At 41.4% G+C, this 21710-nt stretch overlaps 1 protein-coding gene across 6 annotated transcripts in view; it reads right to left on the reverse strand.

Annotated features, from left to right (window-relative positions):
- Positions 1-10647, reverse strand: part of PLCE1 (phospholipase C epsilon 1) — a 148425-nt gene extending 137778 nt beyond the window's left edge. For 4 of the 6 annotated variants that reach the window (XM_048947171.1, XM_048947170.1, XM_048947167.1 and 1 more), the window contains exon 1: positions 10501-10647. The gene's annotated coding sequence lies outside the window, so the exon portion shown is untranslated. Of the gene's footprint in view, positions 1-10063; positions 10296-10500 lie in introns of all 6 variants that reach the window. The other 2 variants (XM_048947168.1, XM_048947172.1) reach the window with 2 other exon arrangements.
- Between the last annotated feature and the right edge of the window lie 11063 nt (positions 10648-21710).

A 21710-nucleotide genomic window follows, 5' to 3' on the forward strand; every position in this document is an offset into this window, starting at 1 on the left:
CCTGTAAGTTCTAAGAACGGTGGGGAGGAAGAGAAACTGCACTTATTTTTGCACTTCAATATGTAGTGCAGTCATGTTAAGAATACATAAAAAGTGCCTGTTTGCTCTCATGCACAGTTCAAACAGCAGTTACCTTTTCAACAGAATAAGTAAGTTTTCATTTTTCTTCGTGCTTCTGCAGCCACAAACCAACTTTTAGAAGTCTGAGATCAATTAACTATGACACATTTATTCCTAAATATGCAAAGTTCCAGAATCCTTGTTAACAATGAACTCACCTGGCTTTTGTAGAGCAAATGCATCTACCCAAGGCCTGCAATGCAGTGAAAAAGAGACACCTCTACTACTCTTTGGGAAGCAGTAAAAGGGTGCAGCTCTACACCAAGGAACCTGCTTTAGTGGGGAAGGTTTGGACTAGGTGATCTTCAATCCCCTCCAATCCCTACAGTCCTGTGATTCCATGATTATCACGATTCAGAATGTGAGAGCTCAGACCAAATTTATAGAATTGAAAATGAGAATGAAGAGTAAATTTAGCAGCTGTGTCCTTTTAATCTGTATCCTGAACTCTCCCAGAGTGGCAATCTAACAACAGAAAGAAAAGCAGCGCAGAGCCTTTATAATCCTGATACTCTGAGTGCAGCATTATTTTGTGTCAGATATGAATCTCCACATCACTGCTTTATTTACATCCTGTCATCTAATTAACATATATGTACAGAACATATTTAGCAATACAATTTCAGAAATTATCACTGTACAATTCAAGATTCTGATTTTGAATGTCTTGGATAAAAGTTGGATAATCATGAATTTTTAAACGTACCAGCATATATTAAATAAGTCTAAACTTATTGATAATTTCTTTTCTCTTTATATCTGTACTTCATCTTATAGTATCTTATATTGTCAGACACCACTTAATGCACCATCAGATTATCTTGATATGAAAAGCTTTAAAGCTCTGCATGTGAGAAAACAGATATTGGAACTGCCCAGACTCCAGCACACAACAGTACTACAAAATGACAGCATCTTTCAATTATACATTTATTTGCACATCAAATACTTTTAAAAACAAAGCAAGATTTAGCAGAAAGGGTAACAGAGTCAATAACATGCGAAAAACAACAACAAAAAAACAAACCAACAAAAAAAAAAACACCAAACCCACCATAATATTAGTGCAGAGACAGCATTTTATATTGATATGCTGAGACTAACTAGAAAGAAAGAAATACTGTCTTACCAATATCATGGGAGAAAGAACAGATTGAGCTATATAAGTTCACTGCAAATGACAGCTGTTTTCCTGGGGGCTTTGGGCCACATCTAGCAAGCAAGAGACTGACAAATTCTACCAAGATTAGGTCAGAGACTCAATGTGTGCAAAACCCATATGAAGAAAGATCAGAGCTTCCCTTTTTCATTGACGGAGGAAGGGCCCCAGCTTTTTAGCTTTTCTGGCAAGTAGAGGGAACACAGCCAACTTTATTTGCATTTGCTGGCCAAGAGCTGAGACGGTTTCTGTCTCAATTCAAACTTGAAAACCTTTACTGGGATGCATACAATTGCTAATGGAATAGAGCTTTACTGTAAGCATGATGAGTAACATGGGAAAAACATGGGACTATCAGATAGAGGCTATCAGGCTTTTGACCCAATTAAATTGATAATTTAAATGCCCCTGAAATGTTTAAAAGAATTTTGATAAATGTAAATTAAAATTGTTTTTATTCTTTTTTCTTAATGGCTGCCTGCTCTTCTCAGTAGTGTCCTTAAAGCTTGAGAAAACTGAAAAGCTGACAGAAGACCAAGCATTATGAAACAAAGGAAAAGTAATCAGAGCACCACATCAAGTCAGGGGAAGGCACATGAGTTTAAAGTAAAGAATGAGTCACACACAAATCAGAAACTTTATTGATCATCATAATTCAAATGCTGCTATACCAAATAGTATTTGCTTGCTTACCTTCCTCAAGTCATTTTTACAGCTCTCCCACTAACTCGTAAACCAAAACCAGGCAGCTTTCTACAAAGCATTCAACTGAGATGCAGGTCAGGGCTACACAGTAGCTGTTACACAGGACAGTACTGTGCTGCACCTTGGTAACCACTGTACATTATCTTTTGGCCTCAGAATTTTTAGCCTTAAGAACAAATTTTACGTACCTATCCAACTTGAGGCAGCTGCCCACTAAGGATAAACATTATCAACTTGCACAAAATAAACAGTATGAGGAACAAAAGTAGCATGGGGGACACAAACACGGAGGCAGCTTTTGCCAAATTAGAATGACATTTGCAAATTCTAAGAGAACACACAAACACTGCCCTTCTGGTGGGTGGCCATGAAGGCTCCCAGAAAAGCCACTACTGCCTTTCCTATGCCTCTCAAATAACAAAACCCAAAATGTATGTAACAAACTGGATCCTACAAAAGAATGCAGGCAGGCAGAGTAGCCCATACAACCATTTGAAAGATGTTACTGCATATTTTAACGCTGACCTGTTTGATGGCCTGCTGTCCAGGGAATTGTTTATTTCTGCAAACCACTACTGAACCTGGCTTGCAAATCCAGAATCACAGATCAAATTGTATGGAGAATTAATCTCTAACCAGACTTCACAGTATTGTTAATTCCTACAGTCACGTACGCAGCCTTGGAAAACACACTGCTTTTTCTAGAAGTCCCTTGTACTGCTATATAACTACTCATAACCTTTAAAATCTTTAAAAATAAAACATTTAGCCATGAAAACAACAGGAAAATTGGAATAATAGTAAGGTTTCACATTTATTATTTTTAATCCAAACTAACTGCAGAGGGGCAAGGAGGAAAACGAGGATTTGGAAGTCAGTGCATTTAAGAGTTGGTGCTGCCAACACAGTTTTCATAATGAAACCAGTTTGCTGGCACATCAGTTGTTGGCACAATGGAATGGACTTGATTGGAGTGACTAAAAAAAATGACAATGAAAATTCAATTGTAGCCTTTATTCACTGACTAGCTTCACAGATTATCTACTATTTTTATAATTCTAGCAAAGAAATCTATAACTTCACCATTTCCTGATCCTAGAAAAGTGGAATGGTCCACATATGTCCTAAATTGTTGCTGATTTTCAAGATATTCCTATTGCCTAATAGCAATTAATCTTAAAATAAAAAGATCTCATAACTTCCTCAGTTTCCTCATTTAATTATACACCTCCTATTACACAGAATATCATACAATTTTAAGATATAAGGGAGTTGCAGAATTTGCTGCACAAGCATAATTATGACAAGCAGAACACTTTCACCTCAAAAGGTGAGATCTGAGATACACACAAGTTGAGGTATAAGTAAAACATTTGCTATAGCTCAGAATTTGTTGGAATAAAAATTTCAGCAGACCACTGGACAAATAATACATTTAATAACTTAGAAGACCCATAAGAACTTCTTACCCCTGGCCCTAACCTATTATAAGAAGAATGTTCTGTCTCCATCACAAATCCTAAATGTTTCCATTACTGTATATACAGGCAGTATCAAGTTTTAACTGTGCAACTGGATTGGTAGCTGACAATATTTGCTCAACACTAACAGAAAGAAACAATATCAACTTGATACTGTTGCTGCATAGCAAAATTAGCCACTAAATCTCGAGTTTTAATGAATGCAACATTCTGGTACAGGGTTATGTGGACATACTCAACTTACATTTGGTTTCAGGAAACCTAGATAAGAACAGAACCAATCGAGCAGTACACTACAGTGTTCAACTGTGTTGAACAAATAAGTTTCAACTCTACATCATCATCTATAAATGTTTTCTGAGTAAGTATCAAGAAGGAAGTTTGTCTTAATTAAAATGGACCCTTCTTCTTCAACTTCCTGTGTCTTAAAATAAATAAATAAAATGAAATAAAAATCATTTTTGAACATTTTTGTTTCAAGCTGCGAGTTAGTTCAAATCCTGCAGTGGAATCTTGAAACACTATCTCTGAAATATGTTTTAACAGGGGGATGAAAAGGCAACCAGATAGCAAAAACTGCTTTTATACTCATTGTATTTCTGCCAACATGGAATAAGTAATGCAGTAAAAACAGTAACATCTAATGTTGGATGCTGGCATGGATTTGTGCTAAACTAATACATTTTCCAACAGAGGCAGGAAGAATCTAACCAGAAGTACCTTGACAGACATAGCACAGACTCAAGGTTTACTCGTGCTTAGAAGAATTGCAAAAATCATAATGTTGTCTTAGTATAAAATTAGGAAACTTTTTGACTCAAATCATTCTTTGACTCTATGATTCCTTGAACCTATGACTCTATGACATTTCAAACATGAGGTAATACTATGCATTCAGCTGGCACTTTTAAAACTGATTAATTAACCGAATTGTAACATCTTTATGCTAACTTTTCTATGACTTTATCTGTAACAGAGGCATACCCTATAAACCATTCACCTGAAACATAGGAAGGTTTGCAGGTTTCTATGATATGGTATAGAAAAGCCCATACTTTCAAAATTATGGGAGGGAAAGCACTGTTAGGTATGAGTCAAGTGTACAGACAGAGCAGTTTTAATGCCTAGATAAGAAAAAGCTGTCCGATTTTCCTGTCTCAATAAGTTACAATAATCCTGCTTTTCCAAAAATGCTGCAGCCTCTGTACAATGGGGGGAAGGCAAGGCAGAGCTGCTGGGCTGGATGCCGGCTCGCTGACAGACCTGTGGGGAGAACGGGAGCAGGGCTGCTAAGTGACACGCTTGTTGGATGTGTGGTCAGCCGTGTCAGATCAGATCAGATGTTATTGGTACACAGCTCCTGCAGCAACACAAGGGTATGCCCACTGAGGCATGGGTCACAGAAACACACCCTGAAAACAGAGGTATTCATCACTTCATGCACTTGAACTAACACTGCAGGAACTGACAGCGTGTAACCACTGAATTTTCTCTTGTAGAAAGCAATCTGTGACTCATCAAAGCCTGAGGTACAACTGGCAATGTACTAATACCACGCTGCTGTTATGTCAAATCAAAAGTACCAAGAATAAAAGAATCAGTGGGTGTCACTCTACACTAGTATCAGCCACACCTGGTAGCATCTAACTCTGCATAAAAGGACACATGATTTGGCACCATGGAGACAAAGGTGAAATTGGAAAGCATGCAGAACAGAAGTGAAATCCGAAACCGGAGGGATTACTGGTGAGCAGGGAGCACCCAGCAGCACTTTTTAGAAGGGCCCTCCATATCTCACAAGAAGAACAGATCATTTTGAAAACAAACAAAAGGAAAACAAAATCAAATACACAGTTTTGGAACTCAACCACTAAATCTACACATCACACACCGGTAGACATCAGGACCATTTAAAAGATTAGTATGTTTAATTTGGACAATAACTGCAGAATTGTTACACAACAACCAACGACAACACAGCAATAGCTACTCGCCAAATTCACCCTATGAAAATGAAGTAAATAAAGAAAAAGCCCTACAATTTGTCTTATATATTTAAATTACTCAGGCTACAAATGCTGGGAATGTCTCCAAGCAGGACAGCCTGGAGTTTTTAGTTAATGACATGTGTTGATGTCATTTTTTTAATATGTTCCTCTGTACTTCTGTGTCTACTGAGAGAACACCACCACCAGAGAGAGCCTTCTTGTTTATTTTCTGCTGAGTTAAAGCACAGAATAAGAACAGATGTATATTCAAATCAGTTATAGCAGCAACATCTTGAGTGGCTGTTCAGGTTAAAATATTTCCACTACAAGCAGTTGTACATTTGATTTTACAGCTTCCTCTTCCAAAATTCATTTCTAAGAAGTAAAAAAGAAAGGGTGCAATTGGAACAAAGCAAAGGTAATTATGTAAGGTTCTCTGCCTCTTGTATGCCCACTTTGTTCTCTGGGGAAAACATGCAAACAACAGACCATTCACAAAAGTATCAGCTGCAGTGAAAAATTTCAAGGGCTCTGAAGGAGCCTCACTAAGAAGTATTTTCCATCCAAAAAATGCAAAGTACCACAACAGGAAAGAGTTCAAGAAGCATTATCTGCCTGGCACTCTTAACATCTCTGCCACTCCAGATGTTTACAAAAAAGCAGCCCACAGCACAGCTCATGAGTGGCCACGAGTTACAGAAGGGAACAGGGAGACATTTTTGGCCCACCAGCCTGCTGCAATAACGCGGACGCACTCAGGGTGAGAAGGGACCTGCACTACACGAGGAACACTGCAGTATAGTTTCCCACAGCTTTCAGAAGGAAGAACATAGATTTTCACAGAAGATCGAACAAGCTTGAAAATCATCAGAAGTGTGAAATTTAGTTACTAAAAGTTTGTAAAGACACCATCCAGTTCTCAGAAATCTCTGCCCACTGACAAAATACATTATAAATACATTATAAATAACAACTATAATATACATTTATGGATGAATTGAAGAACTAACTGGTTAGAAATACATTTTTTTACAAGAGTGAATGCTACATGAAATGAGAACAAAAACAGAACATCATCTCCACAAGGCAATTCAGCCAGGATATTAAAACACGGGGTTTTCTTTTTCCCCTCCAATTTGGTAAGTAGCAGTAATCCAAAACAACCACAGCAACCCTGAGGGAACTTAAAAGGAGGCATTCACAACAAGGAAGTTCTGCAAGAGGAAACCTACAGGTTGTTCTTTAACATGATTTCGTGGTATTGGACAAAGCAGCAGTTCCTCAGCTGCATGACTCCTGTTAATCTTGCTGCATTCCAAAGGGAAACCCAGCTCAATTAACACTGCTGAAAGATACCCACACTGCTACAAAAAAAAAATAAAGTCACCTACTCCAAGCAACAGAGCTTTGTATTTGGAATAAAGGAATGCATTATAAAAATGCTAGAAAGAAGATGCAGTGTAACGAAAACTCCAAATGCCAGAGATCTCTGTGGCAGCATTCTTGCCGTATGCTGTGGCACAGATGCAGAAAAATACTGGGGGAGGAGAGGTCTCACATCAGAGCATTGTCTGAAACTACAGACAGCAAGGTCCCACTACACAAGGCAAGGTCAATGCAACTGGAGAGTCATCTGTTTAATAAAACATACTATTATTAGATTCCAGTTATGCAGCACTTGTGCATACTAATAGAATAAAAGCATTACCCCAAAAATAAATGTTTTGAAATGGTAGCTTTGCCTTTACACTCACTAATTTTCCACTTCTCTGACCCATTAAAAAAAAAAATTAGAAATTGAATATGAACAATTGAAAATGAAACATTCTGGTATTTTCAGTTTCTTTAGTTACTCAAAAAGTGGTACAGCAATTTAAAAAAAATCTAATGATACATTCAGTTTTCTGAGATGCTCTGTTCCATTTAAAATGTTGTACCACATTATTAAGTATTAATTACTGATAGCAGCGTAAAATAGAAAGTATCCCAGAGTTGATAACATATTTAACCTATGGAGTTATGCCTCAGACTACTGTAGGTGGAATACAACAGTCTGCATACTGCCCTGCAGAGCACACCTCCCTGCACAAGACGCAAGACTGCCGTGCTGCCCTGCTCCAAAGTTCTACTGGGCTCCGTGACATTTCAAGCTGTCACAGAGGCCAGCGCTACCTGGGGCTCTGTCTCCAACAGCCTGTAAATCTGAGAGCTGTGGGGGAACCTAAATGAAGGGTACTCCTGGAGAACAGAGCATAGCATTGAGCTCAGTGCTTCCAGTGTACCCATTTTCAACCACCAATGGCAAGCAGATACAGCACTGGAACGTGTGGATTATTCATGAATGACCAAGCAGTTAAGAAGAGTGCATTGTGGATGGCCTGGTTTAAAAACAGTGACATTCATTATGTTTTGTACAAAGACGTCAGCACAACAGAGCATACAAGACCACTGAGGGAAAGGTGTTCATCCCAATTGATGTATCTACAAATTAATTCCCATGTTTCAAGTACGATAAAAATTCCTTAACTCAAGAAAAAAGCTGGGGGGCTGGGGGGAGGGGGGATGTATATTGTAGAGCTCCCAACGCCACCGTCACCACTTCACCCTCAACTCTTAAATCTCAGTTCACTAGATGGAAGTTTTGCTCAAAAATGAGAGAGTGAAATATGACCAATCTCTGGCAGAACCTCCACTGTGGAAACCCCACCCACGAGCAGACACATGCATAGGTCTGCCAAGACAAACAGAGCAGAATGCAGAGTAAGCGGCACTGCTCTCCTGCAGCATGCACTCAGCCTTGCAGGTCCCCCAGCACACGTGTGGCAGCTCTCTGCTAAAGGCGATTAAAAGCAGCTCGAGAAGGGACCAAATTAACCTAAGGGAAAGCATGGATTTCATGCTGGCACGCTAATAACCTTCTTTACCAAAGCCACAATGAAAAGTGTTATTTAAAAATTAATCAGACTGCATACTAAAGGTACGGGCACCATTCGATAGGTTGTGCTGGAATAAGACCATGAGTGGCTGCACAGCCAGCAGGTGTGGCAGCATGTCTGTGCTAGAGCCATGGGATTCCCTCCAATGTGAGTCACTCAAATTTTCAAATAGTATACAAAACAGAAGTGAATTACTGTTAATATTATTATTGTTGTCATTTATAAAGTTTAGGGCTTACAATCATAAACCAGTATCCACGTTGCAGTTGGTGCCATGCCACACAACAGAGAACTGAACAGCAGTCCTTGTTCCAACCTATTGTCCGTAAGACTATCTTCTTTTCAACCAACAAAGAACTTCTGTAAACTTGCAGGTAAATCCAGCTGAATAAAACAAATCACCATTAACAATCTTCAGTGAAAAATCCCTATGCAAATCGTGGACATAGATTCATTACTCTTTGCCTCCTTCATAACTCAGCTCTTTCTTTAACTAATTTTTATTTCAAATCCAAGAACCACTGCTAAATTACAGCTGCTCTTCTCCAAAAGAGCTGCTATTTCAGGCTAGACATTCCCAGCCATTGTATCACTACCACTGTCCCTCATGAACACATTGCTTCAATTCTAGATTTTGGTAATGGCTTTTAGTCACTGGATCCCAACATTGTTATTCCTCTTAAAGACAGCAGTCCTTTAACACAAGAAATACTTTCTTCTATAGAGACTTACAAGCTGTAGTCAAATAATTTCATAGCATTACTTTGCATTATCTTAATATAGAGAATTATCCACTCTTTTATGACCTTGTTCTATGACTTCCAATAGGTAGTTTTCAGAAACTTCTTATTCTGTAGTGTATTCTGTTCATGTTTCTTGAAATTAAAAGTTTGACTTCACTTTCTTTTTTCTTTAGTAGATGTTCAGAACCCTGGTGTGAATAACACACTTGTTATTATATCAGTTACTATACATCACATTGAATCAACGTCAATGGAATGGACAGGAACTGCACCCTCCAGTCTGAGGCCACAAGGAGTCTTGAGAACCAACTTTGTAGCATGTGTGAAAACACAAAGGAGCTCATTACAACACACCAGATCAATGCCTCCGAATTGGATAACATGAATAAACTTTCTACACGGCTAAGAACGACTTCAGTAGACCTTTCACTACTTTGTACACAGACTGGGTATGGCCCTTTATGACTTGGAAATTTCTCTCTACATCATTTTACTGGCCATTCAAAACACAAGCATTTCCTAACACATGGAACATCACACCTGTTTCTCGTTTCACCTTGGTTGATTGCTCCCAGATCTGCTCAGGTGTTGTCCCAATCACACACCACTTGTTTGCCTCTGACTTTCACAGGATGAGGTAGTAGGGATCATGATGGTTATCTGTGTGTGGAAGCAGGACTTAAGCCCCACGTTGGGTCTGCTCTGCAGTTATGGCTACACGGCTCTTCCACACACAGCTGGTGGCTTCTCTAAGCCCCTTTCAAACACAGGACTACATAAAATAGACAGGATTCAAATATTTAGCAAACTTTTGTCACAACAAACACAACAGCAGGCTTAGTTCTGCTCTTCACACGAGTGCCTCACCAAGTAAACAGCAAACATTCGACTGTTCCTAGAAGCACAGAGAAGATTTTACTCATTTCTGTACCGTTCTTGCCAGCTCTTGTACCGCCTCCGTGAGCTCAGCTCCACACCACCTGTGTGCTGTGCTGATGGCATCTCAGCAGCGCGCCGCCAATCAGATACGTAGCGCACGCGGCTCCTCGAACCCGGTGCAGACACCGCGCTCTCCCGCAGCGCCCCGGGCAGCCCCGCCGCCGGAGGAACCCCGCCGCGCACAGCCCGGTCCCGGCTAGCAGTCACAATGGGCAAACTCCCCCCTAAGAATTAAAACGGAAAGCGAGGGGGTGACCATAACGATTACAAGCTGCGGGATGAGGGCAGCCTGGCTGCTGCTATCTGGGGCTCCCTCAAGCCCACCCGGTGGAGGAGGGGATCCCAAAGCGGCGCGATAGCGGGGCCGGGAACATGGCCGAAAGCGGAGCGGCAGCCGCGAGGGCAGCGCGGGGCGGACAGGGCACGCACCTCTCAGCACAGCCCCGGCATCCTCTTCCTCCCGGGACCGCCGGGGACTCCAGCGGGGCTCTGCGGCGCGGCTCTCTACCGGACGGGGCCGCCCCCGCCGCTGCCCAGGGCGGCGGAGCGAGCCAAACGCCTACCGCGCCGGGACGGGGGCGGGGGCTGCGGGCGCGGACCGCCCCACCGGGTCGGCGGAGGAGGGACGGAGCGAAGAGGAAGGCGCTCGGGGCAGCGCAGGCGGCTGACTCGGCCGCCTGAGAGATCCCCGGCGGGGGGGGGTGTTCGGCGGGGACCTCCTCGCGGCGCGCTGAGCCTGGCGATGCCCCTCGCTTCCCGCCGCGACGGAGCGCGAGCGGCGTCCGCGCATCGGCTCCTCCCGCCTGGGACAGCCTCGCGCCTCCTGCGGACACCGCGCAGCAGGGGCACCGCGCAGAGCGCATCCTTGCGGCCGGGACGTCGCCCCCGCGCCCCGCCGGTCACGGTCCTACCTCTCGTCTCGGCGCCCGCCGCTCGCGGGCCGCTGAGTAACGGCTCCGGCCGTGCGCCCGCGCGGGGCGGGAGCGGCGCAGCGCCATCGCCTCTCGGCCCTGGGGCGGGGGCCGCGTGCCTCACCGCATCGGAATGCGGCGCGCGCCCCTCGCCCCCCGCAGCCCCCGCCCGGCGGCGGCAGTAGCGCTCGCGGCGCTCTGTTGCTTTTTGCTTTTCACCCTCTCCAGCACAATGCCGCTGCCCGGTGAGCGGCGCGAACGGAGCGAACAAGGGCTGCATTCGGGGCCGCAGCCCCCGTTCCGTGCCGTGCGGGTGAGAGGCGGGGGCTGCACGGCCGCCATTCGCACCGAGGAGCAACTCGGTGCGGTGAGCTCCGGTCTGCAAGCGTGGTTTGTTCGTGAAGCGTGCGTTGTGAAAAGTCGCATCAAGTTTGGTTCTGGAGGAAGCGTTCTCACTTTTTTTTTTCAAGAGGCAAAAGTTGTTCACAGATAACGAAGTTTTACTTTGGCCGCTTTTACACCGCGGGCACCGATTCCCGTAGCCAAGCTGTGTGCATGCCGTGTCCCGGCACGGCGCCGTGCAGCCCGCAGCTCACACACCCCGCACCCTGCCAGCAGCCCCACGCTGCTCCCTAAGGGAAGAGCAAACCCGAAGGCCAAAGCCAAAGTGCCGCTGTGTGCTGTGTGCTGCACGTTACCTCAGAAGTGTCATTGCCCTGAGAGGATAATACAATACTTAAATAAATGTGTCTAAAAGTCGATCAAATGACGCACTGGAAGCCTGCAGAAGTTACATGCTTTCAAAACGTTGCATTGTTTTTCCTAACCAGGTATGCCAGGCACAGCATCGCTTGTATTTGCACAGGTCTGTCAGCTTGTATTTGCTGCCTGGCTGTAGGTGTGCTATTCAGTTTCATTCCCTCATCATCCTGTGGGCACTGGTGATTATAAAAAGGAGATAAAAGACTGAGACAAAGCACTGTGGTGCTTTTAGCAGCACAGTATCCAAATCAGGCATTGCACGGGAGGTGAGAGACAGCTAATCTGAGCTGTTACTTAATGGCCTGATAGTGATTGGACAGGAGGGGATGGCATTAAACTAAAAGACGGGAGATTTAGGTTAGGTGTTAGGAGGAAATTCTGTACTCAGAAGGAGCTGAGGCCCTGGCACTGCTGCCCAGAGCTGTGGGTGTCCCATCCCTGGAGGTCCTTAGGGCTGGGTTGGATCCCTGGACCCTCATCGGGTGGGGGGCACGAGCCCGTGGGAGAGGGTTGGATCTGGATGCGCTTGCAGGTCCCTTTCATACCAAGCCATTCTATGATTAACTTAATGTTAATCGGCCCCTACTGAAGCACAGCACATGTTGGCTGAAACCTGGCTATTGACAAAATCCACAGCCTTCCCCTCACCACCAGTGCAGCTTGGATTGCATTGGCTGTGCACAGTACTACCAAAAGAGATGCTGTAACAGGAAGCTGCAAAAGGCTTGGATGGATGATGCTTTCCACTTTGTGTTCTGTATGATCTGTATATTTTTCATATATTCTTTTAGTATATGAATATTGACCCAAAGTAAGGTCAGTTACTGATACTTTATGTATTCTCAGTGTTGGAGGCACAGTTGCCCTTTAGAACTGATCATGCAATGTATTTTCAGCACTACAGCAGTGGGCAATGAGTTATCCCCTGAACACACAGGCAGCAGGAACCTTTCCATGGGAGCTTTTTCCAGTTTCTCTCTGCTTTTCCAGTTGTTTTTAAAAGTGCAGGAAAGTTATCATCACATTATTCCAGTGGAAAAAGACATCTATATAATTTTTCCTTCACAATGTGTTCACATTTTTTTCTCAGCTTGCAAAACTCCACCAGTAAAAGGTGTACTGCACTGAGAAGAAAGTGATACATTTTGCAGAGGGGAAAATTTGGAGAAGTCACCACATCCATGACTCAGCAAAGAATTAAGGCGTGCCTTTGACCTGAGCACATAGCAGTGGGGTCCACACCACACTCCAGCAATTTTGCCTTTGAGATCTCTTTCTGAGCTCCAGCTCCCAACCTGTTCCTTGTGCACCCAAACATGATTTGTTAATTGTAACCAATACCCACCTAACTGCGAGAATCATAAGGCAGATAGAGCAGTACAGATGCTCTGTACCAAACACCCTGATGCTTCTCTGAGTGCTGCAGAGAAGGAGATACCACCATGGCTCTGGGGCTGTCCCCTTCCACATGTGCCCATGTGAACAACAGTTCTGAAGCTGCACCTCATAATGCACCATGGACTGAGAAGAACTGAAGTACGAAGAAATGATGTGCCTATATATTTCTAACAAATATATGTTACTACTTAACTTTTAATGTGATTTCTTTGTTTGAGCACAAGTTCAAAGTTGCACACAGATACCAAGGAAGCTGAGTGTGCAGCCCAGGGCTGAGGCACACCATCTTCTTTATGTACCATCTGAACATGCAGCCCTCAAGGTGCTGCAGACAGATCCAGCTTTGCAGGAGGGAATCTTCACCTGCCTGACCTCAATGCTGTATTGAACTAACAGCTTTTTCCTGCACTGGACTGGGATTGTGGAGCATAGTTCCTTCTTAACTTTCTCAGCCAATCAAAAAGTGCTGTAAAGAATGCATCAGTTCGCCTTTTTCTCTTGTATGTCAGAGCCCACCAGCTCTCCGTGAGAAGAGGCTGTCCTTGGTCATGCTGTGTCCTGCTCTAGCAGATGCAGGACAGCACACTGCTGCAGGTCACCATGTGGGTGGATCCCAGCAGTGCCAAGCAGCACACAGCCCGAGTTTGGGTTAAAAAGTTAGTTAAACTTCAAAATGATGCATAACTGTTAAATTCCACACATCCCTGTGAAATGCTAAGTCTTATTCACTTATGCAATGAAGGATCTAAAGCTGTGTGAGCTGACTTGGGCTATCCTGCTAACATCAGGGAGAAAAAGCAGTACGGCGTTGCGACCTGTGCTTGGAACATTCGGCTTTGTTTTCTGTGTGTGTTCTGTACAGCATTCCCTTGCCTAAAACCTGCAGTGTCATGTATCAAGGGGTATTTTGTCTTTAATTGTGGTATTCTATAATAATATTTGCGAACAAATGATTTAACAAATTACATAGAACATAAAAAATATGTTTTGAATTTAAAAAAAAAAAAAGACCCAAAGGTTTTTCCTCAGGCTTTGCTCCAAAATTCACCCTTCAGCCAGGACTGCAGAAAAGCACGCACACGTGTGCACGCAAACAAATTCTTTAAGCAAATTAGAAACACATGAAAATGGGGACTGTCTTCTTAACTGCACTCTGTTTTCAGTACAGCCAAACTGCTGGTGATTTGCTGGTGGAGGAACACACAGTCCTTATCTGCACGGTGTTCCTCCCTCTCTCCAGCCTGGTTCCCCTGCGTAAGGCACAGCCCGGTCTCAGGCAGGAGGTGGCTGCCCGGAAGAAGAGCCTTTATGGAATAATACTTTCCATTAAAACAATTATTACTTAGTAAAAGCCTGATTTTGGAACTATTTTATTGTGATTGCAAGACAAATAATTAGAATCTGTGTCATTTCTTTATGTAAAGAAATTACATAGTAATGAATGTACACAAGACAAAACACGTGAGTTTCAGCAGCTGCTTTTAAATGATAAACTTCGTGCTGGAGTTTCCTGGTGTGACTATGTTAAAGGCTTGATGTCACTTTACATGACACGAGGTTTGATTAGGCTGTTATGAACATCAGCTGCCACAGAGGTCATTCTGAAAGCAGAATGAATGCTTGAAAATTTTTTACTTTTCAATGAGCAGAAAAAAAAAAAAAACTGATAAAATAAATAACTGCTAAAAACAACCAATAAATGGAAACACTTCTAATAAAATTCTTTGAAATTGACATTAGCTGCTTGACTTTCAAGCTACTGGTAAAGGCATCCTCCAGTTAATCTTTGGAAGAACTACAAAGTCTTTGGAGTAAGTTTGAAAGAAAACCAACACTTTTCAAATATCACTAAGATAGAACATTTCTGATAAGTCTAACTATTTACAAATATGAAATTATTGCATTATGGCTTCTGGGAGAGCTATGTTACATTCCATTCAACAGATGTTGTATTTCAGTGGAGTAACTCCTGATACAAATCAAATTAATGGCATCTCTCATGCCTCAACTGTATTCCCACCATATAAAAGAACACTTGTAGAATTGATTTTTGCTGCACCATTATTTCAAGATGTTTTCTAAAAGCTAGAAACTATGTTAGTATACCAATTCAAGACACTGGAGGAATAACTCATCTTTACTCCACATTACAGTTCAGAGTATGATACAAACAGTGGAAGTCAAAGTATTAATACCACTCATTGGATAAAAGCATTACATCATAATTTTCCATTAACTTTTTTCTAAAAAGAAAAGATGGAAAATATCCATGAATGTTGCAGAACGGACTGAAGTTGCACATGATTTTGACATACAAACTCAAATGAAAGTTTGCCTCATCCTGCAAATGAGCATTGAGGCAGTGCTTCTCATAGTCACTGATAATATTAGAGATTGGGACGTTAAGTTTTATGTAATAAAATCTGAAGATACATACAATTTTACTTTTATTTTTATTATTTTTTATAATTTATATAATTCTTATGAACTTGAATAGAGTTTAAATAAAAACAACTGGCAGTTTTTGGTGTTCAATCTAGCATAAAGCCTCTTCTGAAACTACCCTGGATCACATCTTCATTGTGTGCTTGCTCCATGTTTATCATATTCTCCTACCTTACGCAAGCACTTGCAAAAAAGCATCTCCCATTCTTAGGAATGCCCTGACACATAAGGCACGTTGATCTGCTACTAAGAGTAGCTTGGGGAAACTGCTACCACACTGCTACCGTTACTACCTGTTGCTACCACACTGAACTGTCATGTTCAGGAGGGTGAGCACTTAACAGTCAGCACCCAGCTTTAGTAGCTGTCTGGGGAAAACAATATCCTAGAAAAAAGAGGCAAGACAAACCCAGGGATCTGAATGATTGTTGACAAAAGCGTTAAAGAGGACAAAAAGAAAATTGTCAAGGTGACTAGAGAGTGATTATGATTAAAGAGGAGCTGAAAGTGACAGAGCCCTTCACAGTGATGCATCGAAGGATCCAACTTTTCCACCAATGACTTAATACTACTTTCTGTGACATCACATTTAAAACCAGTCCACTTTGTGGATGAAGTTCCTTGGCAGTTCTGTTTTTGCACTGGCTTTTGCTGCCACTGTCCTTATGTGGGTGTCGCAGCAATACATTAGCGCTACCATCGCTCGCAGCGATGGGCCGCCGTGGTTGGACTTGATGATCCCAGAGGTCTTTTGCAGGCTTAATGAGATTTATTGATACATGAAGTCATCAAAAATGTCTTTGATAATCAGGGACACAGAAGATGCACGTGGAAACCTGTTTGCTGGTGTGATTTCAGCACAGCATGTTTTCATCCTAACAACAGAATAAAAATAGCGAACACGTTGATCTGACAGCAGTCCAATAACTGCTCAAATTATTCTAAAAGGTCATGATAATTTCTTCCACTCCTTTCTACAATTCTAATGTAGTGTTACACTTAAGAATTAATTAAAAAAGAAAATAAAGTGAAAAAAATCTATCACAGCACCCAAATTTTACCGTGGTAGGCACTTCAGTGCTTTACTAAGGTTAATAAATAAAAGTAATAATAACCTACCATTTTCTACACATTCAAGTTGGCTGATTGGGTGTTGAAAATGTGAGAATGTGGGAGTAGTTGTGGTTAATTGTAATGGTTCTCCAGAAATGAGTATGTATGACCAGAACTTTCCATCAATGCAGCCAGACAGTCAGACTGTAAAAGGTGCAATTACTTCTTTGCTTTTTGCTTATGAAATTAAAAGAGGATATGAACTTTGCAATTTCTATTATATCCCACTCCTCCAAAAGGGAACATTATTAAATTTACTGTAAATTTTAAAAATATGTATTTTATCATCAGCCTGGGAACTTCTGATACTAAATATTTAAAGCAAAAAAAGTTGCCTTGTTCCATTCAGTGTCGTGCCTGTACATATAATTTCACAGCTAGTTCTGAATAATTCAGATCTGTGTAATCTTAAACAAAACAGAACTTTACTAAGATGTTCTTTCTTTCATAACAAAAAGAAAATAAACTTCAGCTTCTGTTTTATATGCCAGTTGAGATTCCTTGCAGTAATTCCTTCCACATCTGCTCTGCAGCTTTTGGGTTTATAAAAGCAATATTTCCAAATTTCCTTTCATCAGAATATCCATATGCTGTTTTAGGGACACTTTGTTACACACTTATGCTGAGTACTAATTATGTCTTGAATCATATGCTAAAGCTAAGACAATGAATAGGTGTTGTTATCAAGGATCTAATACTGAAGATCTGTTAAAATTTGATAATACTCAACATACGTAGACACAAAATTACCACAAAAGCTGCAAAATAAAATTAATCAAAGAATAAAACTAATAGAAGCATCATCAGATTCTAAACTCATGACCTAGAATAAAATTGTTTGGGAAAGGGACTGGTACAGGAAGAAGTAAAGAAACCTTTTGTCCAAAATACATATTTTTAGACTTTCTGAAGATTGTACACTGTTGATATCTCCTTCTTAAGTAAGAGATTGTAAGCTGCTGGTGTGTTGTGATTGTCACTGGCTTTCCAGCAAGCAGTGCATAAATGGGAGCAGCTGAGGGCACAGTGAGTATGAGATGTTTGCCCTGCGTGCAGGATTAGAAACGTCTTGCAGTGTTCTGAACAACCTGTAGTGCTGTATCACACATGTGCTGTTGCTACACATACAGTTCTCCCTTTCCTCGAGGGCAAAAGAACCTGCTCTCACTCCCACACTTGACAGATAACTGTCTAAGCACAGCTCAGGGGCTGAACGTGGCCAGCTGACAGGATGATGGTTGGATTTGATGACCTGAGAGGTCTTTTCCAATCATAATGGTTCTGTGATTCTATTCTATGATTCAGTGCATTTTACAGGACGATGGTTCATACATGCTGTGATCTATATAGAAATCAGGGGTCTAAATATATCAAGAGAAAGAGAACTAGGCTGCGTGTTAAAACACTGCATCTTAATCCTGGATGTGTCTGTAGAAGTTCCTAAGGCACCAAGATTTACGTGGGAGAAATTAAATGCAAATAATGCCTTTTCATTAATTACCTATCTGGAAAATATCTCTAAATGTGCATATGGAAGAAGGCAACTGCTTTCTCAAATTCAAAATTTGATCAAAAAAGACAGTAGATAAGTTTTTTCAATCCCGAAATGAATGTCTCAATTTGCAATAAAAGGAGATTTATGGCATACTAGAAAAAAAATTACAAAATGTCTGAGGGAACCACAGAACTTGAGAAGACAACAGTGTCCTCAAAAAGATGTGAAGGAGCTGCATCAGATGGCCAAATACATTCCCCTGGAGAAAAAGTGTATGATGAGTTTGTTGAGCAAAACTCCGAGGTCTGGAGTGTTACAGGGCAACAGGAAACAACATCCATGCTTAGAAACTAAGGTTTCTAAGTTTCAAGACAGGCACATCAAAGAAAAAAAGAAAGTGTTTAACACCAGCTTTCCTATTTTCTTCCATTCTAATCCTAGATGATAAGAGTTGTAATCTGAAACAAGCAACACACTGTCAAGGGTATTCTTATATAATCAGAAGAGAACAAACTGTTCCTTCTCTTCCCTAAATCTATACCCAGTCAGACAGACAGGGCTCATCACAAGAGCTTTGCTGCCAGCAAAAGAACAAAGATGTTCCCCCTGCTTTTCCTGTCTCCTTTCTCTCCCTGCAACCCTTCCTAGTGAACATGAGATGCAGCAAGCTGTCCTCTGAAGGTGAATGGGCCAAAATGATGAAAATTTACATTGAAATTTGCCAGTTCTATTGATCGCAGAAATATAATTAATCTTTAATTTCTACAGTTTCTATATCTTTAAATATATATATATATGCATTTCATACCTTCCTTAAAAATTCAACGTAGCCTAACTGTACTAATAACATCACAAATTGGAATTAGCTACTCACCATTTGTTATAGACTAAGAACTAATGAATTGCAGGGGAAATACAATTGTGTGATTCCCACAAGTGAAGCAGAACAGTGAGATGAGCGGCATGAGCCAGCTGTGCTTCTGGGTCAGGAAAACCTACCTTGCTATTTGTGGTCCTCCTTTAGGAGACTTTGGATCATAGTATTTCATGGCTTTATCACTCTCCATTTTTAGTACTGAGGAAAATATTTCACCATATGGCAAGGGTAAAGAACGTTAGCTAAGTGTTTTCATATGGGCTTCCTGCATACATTACTGCAAATAGCAGAAAGTAGAGTCTTAGTCATACAATATAAAGATGCTGTTTAAATGAAGAAATTGGACACACCTATTACAAGGTTGGCATAAAATTTCTGGTAGAGTGAAAAAAATGACTCTATCAAGGTTACTTTTGAAAAGTGTGCAACTTTTTCTTTCACTTCCTGATCAAAACTTGATAGTAGGTGAAGAGCTTTTACAGTAATATAAGGAAATATTTGTTTTAAATTTCAAATAGGAAAGTATAAAATAAATATTAGCATCTGATTCACAGTGCACTTTATGTGAAAGAAAAGGGATTTGCCACAGAGCCTTTCCAAGTTATACAACAAAGATTTTTCTCTGTTTTAATGTTCTTTAGCTTCCCAAAAATGTTACAATACTTCCTATTAAATAGAACAACACCTACTGGTGCCAGCTAACCCCAGCAAAAAATTCTCCAGCTAACTTTTCAGTGGAAAGCAGATTGAGCAGTACTTTTCCTAGCTCACAGTAGTTAAATTTATCACCACCTCTTCTCCTTGTATTTCCCTGCCTTTAATCAAGTTGAAGTTGGAACAATCGCTCCCCAACTCAACTCGGCTTCAAGCATGGTGCTGCCATGCCTGCAAGCTTGCCCAGATTTTCTACTCAATCAGCAGGGCGGATGAAGGGGCTCGTCCAGCACATGAGGCCCTGAGCACAGCCCTGTGCCGCAGTGACTGGCTCAAAGCCATGCCCTTGGAAACACCGGGCAGCAGGGCCTGGGGATCATGAGCACTAAGGTACCATGCCCTGCTTGAGCACCCACACCCAAGAACCTGTTCAGGAACAACACTGGTGTCACTCCCCACCCTCCAGCAACAATCACAGACAAAATGCAAGATTTCTGAGTCTCCCCAAGAGGGAGTAAACACAGCAATGATTACAACATGCTTATCAACTGCTCAGACAGCATACATGCTCTGTTTCTCAGCAGAATTAAAAGTGACTATTATGCTAAATTCAGCCTAATCCAACAAATGTGGCCCCCAAAGAATTTTAATGCAAGAAACGTACTTGCACACTCCCCTCTTATTGTAGTTGGTTGTTTTCAAGAACGTTTAGGACATACATGAGATATACAACCTACAGTTACCTGCAAAATGCAGGATAGTAGTGAGATCTACTTATCACTGTGTACGTCACACTGCATAGAAACTTTTATCATCTAAAATTGTGGGGGTTGGATTTTTAACACGGTTTAAACGCATACGTTGAGAAATAAATTTAGGAACAGAGCGCCACCTACCGACAGAACGACCACAGCGCAAAGTACAACTGACTTCATGCTCGCTGATCACAAAACTTGTTTTCTCTTCACCCGCCTTTTTTAAGCAGCCTGCAGAAGCACTATATGCCAGCTGAGCAGCTATTGACGTTTCTTGTTTTTCTCTTTGCTCAATATTTAAGCTCAAATAACAAAGCGCTTTCTCACCCTTCCCAGTTTACTACTTGACAGAATAACATAACTTCACGGTGTCAGAAAATAAAACCGAATCTAAAGTTACTAGAGGACTCAAAAGAACCAATTGAAATCTATTTCAATGGTTCATCTGCATATCGCATCTCAAGTATCACTTCCCACATGCATCCCTCTAAGAATGTTTTATTTAGTCAACAAAGAGCAGGGTGAGTTATCCTCTAAATATTTTATAAATGTGGTTTGTTTTTCAAGCAACACTATGGAAACATCTTCCTTCAGTATCACTTGATCCCTTTCCCCCCTGCTTTATATTTTGCAACAGGTAGACAATTGTAGAATTACGTTTTGAGTCTCAGTACTTATTCATAACACTCATCACTTACCTAGGTAAATAACTATTATGGTACAAATAAGGAGGATTTCAATGCTGTCTTTCAAAAGCTAATTTCTCTTTTCCCTCAAAACTTAAGTTTCTACATAATACACATAACTAAGCCAAAAAAAGAAGTTCCAAGAGGAACTTGCAGTGCATCTCGACAAAATTCTTTCACAGTCAGTCTGTTATAGTGTGTTCACATGGAAGCCCCATTACTTTTCATTTACTGCCTGAGAAACTAGTGGTGTCAAGTCATCATGCAGTGAGTTAGTTTTGTGCATAAAAGTAAAGCAGAGTGTGCTGGACAAATAGGCTAACACTGCTAGAAATCCCCCATTGAGAAGCAGCTGCCCTCCTGTATTTCCCCCTCTACAGCACCAAGCCACACACCCAGGAATGTGCACATATCTCAAGCAGGCTAATAACCTTCAACAGTTCTGTTATCTTCTGCTCTTATGAAACCAGACACTATTGTAGGAGGAACCTCCCTTATAATGCAAATACAATAAATTTACTACAAAGTTTTTGTAGTATTTAA

This window comes from Lagopus muta, chromosome 5 (genome assembly GCF_023343835.1).
Source record: "Lagopus muta isolate bLagMut1 chromosome 5, bLagMut1 primary, whole genome shotgun sequence".
In the NCBI taxonomy this organism is placed as follows: domain Eukaryota; kingdom Metazoa; phylum Chordata; class Aves; order Galliformes; family Phasianidae; genus Lagopus; species Lagopus muta.